The sequence below is a fragment of the Triticum urartu genome, chromosome 2A (genome assembly GCF_056163025.1).
Source record: "Triticum urartu cultivar PI428250 chromosome 2A, HENAU_Tu73, whole genome shotgun sequence".
Taxonomy (NCBI): Eukaryota; Viridiplantae; Streptophyta; class Magnoliopsida; order Poales; family Poaceae; genus Triticum; species Triticum urartu.
Genome location: NC_141874.1, coordinates 537237400 through 537249005, shown reverse-complemented (window position 1 = coordinate 537249005; position 11606 = coordinate 537237400). Strand labels below are relative to the sequence as shown.

The 11606-nt window shown below is 48.2% G+C and overlaps 1 pseudogene; it reads right to left on the bottom strand.

Moving 5' to 3' along the window:
• Window positions 1-10208: 10208 nt before the first annotated feature.
• Window positions 10209-11392, bottom strand: LOC147985785 (uncharacterized; annotated as a pseudogene).
• Window positions 11393-11606: the final 214 nt, after the last annotated feature.

Below are 11606 nucleotides of genomic sequence, written 5' to 3'. Positions count from 1 at the left end.
TGTAATTCTTGAGTTGTAAGTAAATAAAAGTGTGATGATCATCATTATTAGAGCATTGTCCCAGTGAGGAAAGGATGATGGAGACTATGATTCCCCCACAAGTCGGGATGAGACTCCGGACGAAAATAAATAAATAAAAGAGGCCAAAGAATCCCAAATAAAAAAAGAAGAGAAAAGAGGCCATAAAAAAAGAGAAGGCCCAAATAAAAAAATAAAAATAAAATGAGAGAAAAAGAGAGAAGGGGCATGCTACTATCCTTTTACAACACTTGTGCTTCAAAGTAGCACCATGATCTTCATGATAGAGTCTCCTATGATATCACTTTCATATACTAGTGGGAAATTTTCTTTATAGAACTTGGTTTGTATATTCCAATGATGGGCTTCCTCAAAACGCCCTAGGTCTTCGTGAGCAAGTGAGTTGGATGCACACCCACTTAGTTTCTTTTTGATATTTCATACACTTATAGCTCTAGTGCATCCGTTGCATGGCAATCCCTACTCACTCACATTGATATCTGTTGATGGGCATCTCCATAGCCCGTTAATACGCCTAGTTGATGTGAGACTATCTTCTTTCTGTCTTCTCCACAACCACCATTCTATTCCACCTATAGTGCTATGTCCATGGCTCACGCTCATGTATTGCGTGAAGATTGAAAAAGATTGAGAACATCAAAAGTATGAAACAATTGCTTGGCTTGTCATCGGGTTGTGCATGGTTTGAATATTTGGTGTGATGAAGATAGAGCATAGCCAGACTATATGATTTTGTAGGGATAGCTTTCTTTGGCCATGTTATTTTGAGCAGACATGATTACTTCGTTACTATGCTTGAAGTATTATTGTTTTTATGTCAATATTAAACTTTTGTCTTGAATGTTATGGATCTGAATATTCTTGCCAGAATAAAGAAGATTACATTGAGAAATATGCTAGGTAGCATTCCACGTCAAATTTTTTGTTTTTATAATTTACCTACTCGAGGACGAGCAGGAATTAAGCTTGGGGATGCTTGATATGTCTCCAACGTATCTATAATTTTTGATTGTTCCATGCTATTATATTATCAACCTTCGATGTTTTATATGCATTTATATGCTATTTTATATGATTTTTGGGACTAACCTATTAACCTAGAGACCAGTGCCAGTTTCTGTTTTCCTTGATTTTTAGTTTTACAGAAAAGGAATACCAAACGGAGTCCAATTGACGTGCCAATTTTTGACGATTTTTTATGGACCAAAAGAAGACCCGGGAGTAAAAGAGTTGAGCCAGGAGAGTCCCGGGCTGCCCACGAGGGTGGGGGGCGCGCCCACCCCCCTGGGCGTGGGCCCCTGCCTCGTGGACAACCTGGAGACCTCCCCCGACGTGAGACCTACGCCAAAAAATCCTATAAATACTGAAACCTCCAGAAAACACAATAGATCGGGAGTTCCACCGCCTGAAGCCTCTGTGGCCACCAAAAACCAATCTAGACCCGTTCCGGCACCCTTTCGGAGGGGGGGTCCCTCTCCGGTGGCCATCTTCATCATCCCGGCGCTCTCCATGACAAGGAGGGAGTAGTCCACCCTCGGGGCTGAGGGTATGTACCAGTAGCTATGTGTTTGATATCTCTCTCTCTCGTGTTCTTGAGGTGGTACGATCTTGATGTATCGCGAGCTTTGCTATTATAGTTGGATCTTATGATGTTTCTCCCCCTCTACTCTCTTGTAATGGATTGAGTTTTCCCTTTGAAGTTATCTTATCAGATTGAGTCTTTAAGAATTTGAGAACACTTGATGTATGTCTTGCGTGGGATAACCGTGGTGACAATGGGTTATTCTATTGATTCACTTGATGTATGTTTTGGTGATCAACTTGCGGGTTCCGCCCATGAACCTATGCATAGGGGTTGGCACACGTTTTCGTCTTGACTCTCTGGTAGAAACTTTGGGGCACTCTTTGAAGTACTTTGTTTTGGTTTGAATAGATGAATCTGAGATTGTGTGATGCATATCGTATAATCATACCCGCGGATACTTGAGGTGACATTGGAGTATCTAGGTGACATTAGGGTTTTGATTGATTTGTGTCTTAAGGTGTTATTCTAGTACGAACTCTAGGATAGATTGAACGGAAAGAATAGCTTCATGTTATTTTACTACGAACTCTTGAATAGATCGATCAGAAAGAATAACTTTGTGGTGGTTTCGTAGCCTACCATAATCTCTTCATTTGTTCTCCGCTATTAGTGACTTTGGAGTGACTCTTTGTTGCATGTTGAGGGATAGTTATATGATTCAATTATATTATTATTGTTGAGAGAACTTGCACTAGTGAAAGTATGAACCTTGGCCTTGTTTCAACTCATTGCAATACCGTTTTTGCTCACTTTTATCATTAGTTACCTTGCTGTTTTTATATTTTTCAGATTACAAAAACCTATATCTACCATCCATATACCACTTGTATCACCATCTCTTCGCCGAACTAGTGCACCTATACAATTTACCATTGTATTGGGTGTGTTGGGGACACAAGAGACTCTTTGTTATTTGGTTGCAGGGTTGCTTGAGAGAGACCATCTTCATCCTACGCCTCCTACGGATTGATAAACCTTAGGTCATCCACTTGAGGGAAATTTGCTACTGTCCTACAAACCTTTGCACTTGGAGGCCCAACAACGTCTACAAGAAGAAGGTGTAGTAGACATCAAGGCCATACGTGGCAAAGGTCCAACACCGGGTGGAACCGTGGCAGGGTCGCTGGTTGTCTAAAGAGGCTAGGGTGGTCCTGATTAACTCGTCGATGATTATCCTGGTAATGTACCTGATGGGATTCTATAGTCTTAATGAATCCCTCCATCAGGAGGTGGCCAAGTACCAATCCAGGTTTTTCTGGGCAGGGAAAGGTGATAAGCAAAAATACCGTATGGTGAAGTGGACGGAGATTTGCAAGCCCAAGGACCGGGGGGGGGGGGTCTTGGGATCATCTCATCCAAAAGGATGAATATTGTCCTTCTAGCTAAATGGATATGGAGAATCTCCTCTGGTGAGGGTGGCCTATGGCTCGACATTATTCGAGCTAAATACCTGCGGGGCCAACCCCTAGCATTTGCGCAAAGAGCTGGCAGATCACACTTTTGGCAAATGATTGTGAAGTTGATGCCAGTGCTCTGGATTGGATCGTCAATGGAGGTGGGCCAAGGCACCACCACCCTATTATGGTTGGACTGGTGGTGCGCCCCCTGCCGTTTGCTTCCCGCTTCCAGGCCCTCTTCAATATCTGCGCCGACAAGTGTTTGACGGTGGCATCAGCCTTATTGAACCTCACGCAGATCGCCTTTAGAAGGACTTTCGGTCCCGGCGAGCTGGATATGTGGGAGGACCTCGTAGCATGCATTGCTCTCCACTCCCTCTCCGAGGAGGAGGACGTAGTCCATTGGCACCTGGAGCCCAATGGGCGGTTCTCAGCGAAATTGCTATACCACGTGATTATGCCAACTCCGGGACCGATAGAATTGAACCTCCTTGGGAGATTAAGCTGCCGTTGAAGATTAGGATCTTCCTGTGGCAATTAGTGCACACACGAGTCCCCTCCTGTACGGAGGTGCTGAAGCGTAACTGTCCCTCCGACAAGATGTGTCCTTTATGCTTGACCCTGGAGGACTCTAACCACATATTCTTCGTATGCCCGGTGACGAGATTCCTCTGGGGTTGTTTTCAGGAGGTTGCAGGTGGCAGATGGTGCCATACCAACCTCCCCGATATGTTTAGGGAGGTGCTTGAGCCCATCCATGCGGCTGGGCGGCCAGCCCTTTGGGTGGCCATTGGTGCCCTCCTATGGACACTTTGGAATATCCGTAATAAGCTTGTGATTGAGCATGTTATTCCTCTTCGTGTGACTGATGCAGTTTACAAACTTTGTGGTTTTGTATAGGTATGGTGACCGCTTAGTCGGCGCCAGGATCAGGTCTTCATCGACCGGGCCATCGCCGCCCGCTTGTCTGCACCGCCGCTCCCCCCTCCGCCCCCGGAGCCGGATTAGTGTAGCTGTCTTTTGACTTCTTATTTGGGGATTATTGTGCTGCTCCCCCAGCTAGACTTCTAGTGTGCTTATTGTACTCTGGTGTGTGTGTGCGCGTTGAACTTTGTTGCTACCTATGTGGTTTGGTCCAGGCTTTATAATATAAAGCAGGAGGAAATCCTATTTCGTCAACAACCCTTTGACAAAGATGACTGGGAGCACTTGAAAAAGTTTACCATCCTAGAGCTATGTCAGGTACCTATTATGCTTTTAGTTTCTATTTCCTGTCACGAGCTCATGCCATAATGCATTGAGAAAAATTCACATTACAACCCTCAACTAACAACTCAGTTTAATTTTCAACCTCAAACTTCAAAACCGGTCAAGCTATACCCTGAACTAACCAAGTGATTCAGAAATAAACCCTCCTCCCGGTTTTGACTCTGTTAAGCGGTTTTGACCGCGTCGACTCCCGACTAGGCACTGCCACCTCACATTTGTCGGCCCGATGACGACCGGCGCACGAGGCTCACCTGACCGCCACACCGGCCGGCCTACAGGGACCACGAACGGCCGCCCTCGCCACACACAGCGGTGCGTGGTTAGCCTTGCACCTCACCAACTGAGCCACTGCTCCGCCACCTATCTCCTGCTGCAGTCATTTGTCGCCCAACCACCGCGCTGTCGGCGGCAGAGTATCCAGTCAGCTGAGCTGCCACCACGCGGCGGCGCCCCCGCATGAGCCCTGTCGATATTTAGAGTGCTAGTTCGTATACTTCAGTAGGCAAACACACGTACGCTGCAAGCTAACTTCAACAAAGTAGACCAGCAGCTTAATCGATGCTTGGTTAGGTAGCAGTACATGCACGTGCAGCTGTAAACTCACGTATACGTACGAGCTTAGCAGAGCTAGTTAAGCTAGCGACTGATCAATTAGATCGTCTTTTGGCGAATCATAGCGACCGGCACCCAGCCGACTCCGACAGGTAGTCGTGCCCTGTGCGCCAAAGGACACCGCTGGCCGCCATCGCACGACAGTGATCTGGGGACGCGTCGTCGCCCGCCACGGGAAGGACGACGGGTAGCCGTGGAGGTGGGTAGGTGTGCAGCTCACAGCGAGGGAGGCTCGCGGCTCACAACGAGAGAGGCGTGCGGTCAGCGGTGCGAGGTGCCAGTCGCGACAAGGGAGGCGCGGGCGGTGTGAGGCGCGAGGCCGGGGGTGGGCAGGAGCGTGGCTGTGGGCGGGTAGGCGCGTGGCCGGCGACGGTTGTAGGTGCACAGCCAACCCCTTTTGTCTTCAGAAGCGGTGCCCACGGCGACAAGAATGGCTAGGGAGAATTCATGGGCTTAGTCGAGCCGCCCATAGCAGCACAGCGGAGGGAGGCTGCACTGGGAACGGGTGAACCGGCACCGGCTGCAGACAAGATGCACCGACGCCGGCGGCGGCCAGAGTCAGGTGCGGTGGCGGAGGCGGCCATGACAGCGGCCGCGACTCCGGTTGCGGGAGGAGCAGGTGGTCGGGGGCGGGCTGAGCGAGAAGAAGATGACCCTTTTTTTTAGTCCTTTAAGCCCCGTGCTAAGGTGGATTTGGCTGCTGAGTTGGCATGACTCGTTAGTGTTGACTGTGGTCAAAACCGGTTGACCGAGGGTAAACCACGACCAGGGTTGAGATTTGAACTTTGTGGATAGTTGAAGGTGTATTTCGACTAGTTTTAAAGTTTGGGGTTGTAAATTAAACTGATTGGTTAGTTCAGGGTTGAAATATGGACTTCTCTCTAATGGCATTTGCAGGCTGTAGGAGACGACTTATTGATGTCAGATCCTGAATGCATTAAGTGCGCAATAAATACTAGCAACACTCTTACTCTTAAGCTAAGCCACAAATCATTATTGTTTAGTGATGTTTATAAACATGCTGCTTTGTGCAAGTTACTAGGACTCCCGAAGTCTAACAGTACCATAGACTCTGGAATTAGGCATTTTTTAAGCTGGAACAAGCCACAATTCAGTTTGAGTAACCACACCAATCTTTGTGCCTAGATACTCAGTGTGGTTCTTTGTTTGATTTAATGCCGCTCCTTCCATTTTGTGCTTATTATTTTGCATGACATGATTTGAGTTTAAGGGCATTTACAGACAATACGATGTAGTCCTTGAATTCACGAAGATGAGCAATTAATAGTTGAACTGATTGTAGGCACATAAGGTTGCAAGAGCCACATGGTTGCACATGTAGTATTTTTTTTAGAGGAAAGGCATACGCCCGAATTTATAAATAAATCCATAAGGCAGGTAGCAACCACATAACAGAACGTACCACACACCAGCCAAACCCCAACAACGGTTCAAACGAAAGAGAAGACAGTCAGGTACATGGCTCCCTCGCCAGTACACGGCACGCAGGCCGGAAGAGAAAGGCCCAAATAAAGCTAAACTGCCGGCCCAAAAGAAAAGCAACGAATCATCCTGCTCTTGTCTGCATAACTGAGAAGCCGAAGCCCGAACTTTGGAGATTAGCATAGAGAGCGCATCCTGGTCGTCAACCTTAGTCAATGATTTCCACTGCTGCAAGAAAGCACACGATTTAAATAAGCAATCAGCAGGTTTAGCCGGAAACACATGCTCAATAGTAAATTTGTTCCTAGTCGTCCAAAGGGACCAGCAAAAAGCCCCCAGGCCCACCCAAAAGATACGTCTGGAGACGCTAGAAAGGTTGCTTGCTAAGCTGCGTAGCTCGGCAAAGGAGGCAGGGGCCCAAGAGACAAGAAGCCAATCCCTCACGCAATTCCAAATGAGCTTAGCCAAGACAGAGTGGAAAAAAATATGCTCCGCATCCTCCACAGCACCGCACATAGCACAGAATTGGGATCCAGGCCCATTTCTCTTACGAATCTGATCAGCCGAAGGCAACCGGCCTCTGAAGGCTTGCCATAAGAAAATCTTAATCTTAGGGGGAATCCGGGCCTTCCAAATCTGGGAAAAACAATTAGTAGGCGTGCCACCAACAAGCTTAGAGTAGAGCAACTTAACAAAGAAGCGCCCAGAGGGAGACAACGGCCAAAACACCGAATCCCTGTTCGTCGAGAGCATAGGGAAGAAGGTAGTAAGGCATTGCCAGTCTTCAAACTCTACAGGCGACAAGGATCGATGGAAGGCCAGGTTCCACCCATGGGAAGCCAACTCGGCAATAGAAATATTCAGAACAAAGCAATAAGAAAATAAGGTGGGGAAAGTCACCGAGAGGGGTGAGTCTCCACACCACCAGTCCAGTCAAAACCTAATGGAGGAACCATCCCCAACTACAAACTTAACAAAATACTGGAAAACAAGCCTAACTTTGACCAGGGACTTCCAAAACTGAGAGCCACCCCGCGAGTGAGCAAACATCGGGCTCGAGGAAGGGAAATATTTAGCCTTAAGAATAGACAGCCAAAGGGGCTGGTCCTCAGCACTCAAAATCTTCCACCACCATTTGATCAACAAACATTGGTTCATGATGGAAGTGTTAATAATCCCTAACCCCCAAGGTTTTTGGGCCTACACATCAACTTCCATTTAACAAAGTGATATTTACGGCGATTATCAGCAGCGTTCCAGTAGAATGCCCCATGGTGTTTATCAAAACCAGCATGTGTCCCAATCGATAAGAGGTAGAAGCCCATCAGGAACATGGGGAGGGAGGACAGACAAGCATTGATTAAATCCACTTTACCCGCATTGGAATTATACCTACCACGCTAGGGAAGGACCCTGTTGCCCACCTTTGTGACCACCGGGGCAAATTCTTTCGCATGAAGCACGTCCGGGGATATGGGAAGGCCCAAATATCTGAAAGGGAAAGACCCTGGCTTACAATTAAGAAGATGTGCCACTCGCACAACTTCCGACTCGTCCACACCAGTAACAATCACTTCACTCTTGGCAAAGTTTATCTTAAGGCCCGACATCGCCTCGAAGCAGAGCAGAATAAATTTGAGATGAGCGAGGCAGGCATCATTCAGCTCAACCATAATGATAGTGTCATCCACATACTGAAGGTGGGTCATCCCTTGGGGAAGAAGATTAGAGCTAACCGGAGAGATGTGCCCATAAGCTGCTGCCCTAGAAAGCAAGCGGAATAAGGCATCCGCAACGAAGTTGAACAAAATGGGCGAGGCAGGATCACCTTGCCAAAGGCCCCTACCATTGGCAAAAAACTTACTAACCTGACCATTAACAGAGATGGCAGTATGGCCTCCCGAGACCAACTGCATGATTCTATGAACAAGGGGCCCCTCAAACCCTTTAGCCAGCAAGACCCTACGCAAAAAGGCCAGCTCACCGAATCGTAGGCCTTCTCAAAATCGAGTTTAAGAATCACCGCTTTCGATTTACGAGTCTTAAGGTCATGCATGATTTCATGAAGGCAAAGAACCCCATCCAAGATGAAACAACCTTTAACAAAAGCCGATTGAAAAGGACTGATGGTACGATGGGCAATGGGAGAGAGGCGAGTGGCTAGCCCTTTGGCAGGAAATTTGGCGAAATTATTGATAAGGGCAATAGGCCTAAACTGCGAAATCAATTCCGCTCCCTTGACTTTAGGAATAAGAGTAATGACAGCATAGTTAAGACAAGAGATATCCATCGTCCCCAACTAGAAACCTTGGATGATCTTACACACGAGATCCCGCAACTGTGGCCAAAATTTCTTAAAGAAGGGAATCGAGAAACCATCAGGCCTAGAGGCAGCGTTCGGGTTAGCCAAACTAATCACCTGCCAGATCTCCTCGTTAGATAAAGGAACCATCAGTCCCATGTTCTTGTCCGGAGAAATCTTACAACCCGCATCCCAGAAGTCAGAGGAGAGGGCAAGCCCAGGATCCGTCTTAGAGTCGAGGAGATTAGAGTAAAACCCAACAATGTGATTCATAATGAGAGACTTGTCCGAGGCTCTGACGCCGTCAATCAAAAGACTGTCAATGAAGCATGTCTGGCGTCTATCATTGGCGATCGCAAAGAAATAAGCCGTCATAGCATCACCCTTCAAGGTCCAATTAAGGGCACCGCGCTGACGCCAGTAAATTTCTGACTACTGGTGCAACAGCATCAAAGCATCTTCCAGGGAGTAACGAGTAGCCCATTGAGAAGCGGAGAGCCCAAACAAGTCAGCAGAGTGGTCCAGATCTCAGAGTTGAGATTCAAGGGTCTCTTTTTCCCTACGGATCTCGGCTGCCAGTCATCCATGGGGCCAAAGGAACGGTGAGGGGAGGACAGAAGATTAGAGATCTTGGAAGCCATCATCTCAGGGAATCCCTCCACTACTAGCCAAGAGGCATCAAATTGGAAGCGGGAAGGCGACACAAGGGAAAGGATTCCCGCATCCACGACGAGGGGGACATGATCGGAGCCAACCGCAGGCCTGGCTTTCAGCACCGCACGGGGGAAAAGCGAATCCCACCTATCACAGACAAAGACCCGATCCAGCACCGATCGAACAAGAGAGGACTGATGGTCAGACCAGGTGAACCGCGCCCCCACCCTAGGGAGCTCATGGAGCACACAATTACTAAAGAACTCATTAAAAGCATTGGCAAGAGGCCAAGAAAAATTTGGTCTATTTTTATTCGCCGGGGAGTGTAACAAATTGAAATCACCACCAATTAGAAGAGGAATATTACATGATTCAATCTTAATTGAAAGTTCATCCAAAAACAAAGCGGCAAGAGAGTGGTCCGCGGGGCCATAAACCACCAAAAATTCCCATAATTTGTTAAGCTGGCGATGATGAACCACACAGCTAGCCCAAAATATGCCATGATCAAAGGTAATGAAATCAAACACGTCCCGTTTAGACCCTATCAAGATGCCCCTAGAATGGCCCGAAGCAGGGGGAAAGTGCCAGTCGAACCCGTCCATGCCAGCCACCGCAGACAGTTCAAGAGAGGAAAAGGATTCCTTAAACGTTTCAACCAACCCTAAAATGTCAATATGCTCTCCACAAACCAAGTCATGAATCTGGTCTCGGCGCCCCCTAGCACCGAAACCTTGAACGTTCCAAAAGAGAGCTTTCATTTATAGGAAAGTTTTTTAATATGAAGGCTCAATCTACACGGGTCCAAACAAGGCTTAGAGCGCTTGGAATGACCTCTCTTAACTTGAGCGTGAGGTGGAGGCGACTGGCCACAACCTTTTGTCACTCCACCTTCCCCAGACTAACCCTAGGCGCCAGCAGGTCCGGCAACAGCCGCGGCCTCCATGGCCTTGGCAATAGCTGCCTGGGCAACCTCATTAGCCCTAATGACAGAAAGAAGGCGAGAAGGGGAGCCCAACCCCGGTTCAACAGCCACCCCAACATCAGACATAATATGAAGCAAATGATCATACGACAACGCAGGTAAAACAAGGCGAATAGGGGAAGCAGGAAGAGGGGGTTGGACAGACGAACTTGGAGGAGGAAGGTCCCTAGCCGCAGCGCGCCTCTCAGCCCGCACCGCCACCGAAATGCCAGAGTCACGCATGCACCGGCCCTTGCGCGCCGTGGACACTAGAGAGCGCAACAACGGGGAGCACCGCACAGGCGACGCCGTCCCCGGGCCAGATCTCAAAGCAGACCCCAGGTCCTTATCCACAGGACGAACCAGACCCGCCACAGATTTCTTGGAGGCAGAAGATGCCCGACTCTTAGCAGAAAATTTCCGAACCGACGACTCCTTCTTCTTAGTTGAGTGCTCGGTGGATCGCGGAGGGGGGGGGAGCGGGAAGATCCTCAATCCCAGAGAAGGAGGGAGACTGCAGACGAGTAGGCACGTTGGAGCAAACACCAGAAAAGGGGGGGGGTCCCCTTACTAGCAGCAGTCTCACGAGGAGCCAAACCATCCTTTTGAGGATTAGCAGCCGGGGCATTGTCCTTGAGCAACTCCTGCTCATCAGGCTCCAATATATCCCATTCAGATTTAGTAAAACGAGGATCCGTGCCACCACTTGGGTTTTGCCCCCCAGCCGAACCATCCCCCTACATGTCATCATGATCAGAAGGCTTGGAAGGAGGAGACGGAGGGGGAACATGGAAATCAGCACCCTCGACCCGAACTCGTAAGCGGACACCCTCAGGAGATGGAAAAACATCCACGGCACCATGAACACAGACATGATCAATACACCACACATTGAGACGAACTAGACCAACCTTGCCCAAAGACTCCGCATCAACTTCCATAGGCTTGCCAATGAGATTACCAAATGCCATCATGAACTCCACAAAGCATAAACCAACTAGCAGGTCATCCACTAGCACCCAAGTATTGGTGAGAGGGCCAACCGCCTTCGCACCACAAGTAGCCGCTTTGACTGACACCACCAGTTGGTTTACAGGAAGAGTAAAGCTAGTGCACGAGGAGATCATCCTTAGATAGTCCTTGGAGGGAAAGACCACTGCGAACTCATATTCTAAAAGCTGGCGCACCTGCTAATACGTCTCCAACGTATCTATAATTTTTGATTGCTCCATGCTATATTATCTACTGTTTTGGACTATATTGGGCTTTATTTTCCACTTTTATATTATTTTTGGGACTAACCTATTAACCGGAGGCCCAGCCCAGATTGATGTTTTTTTC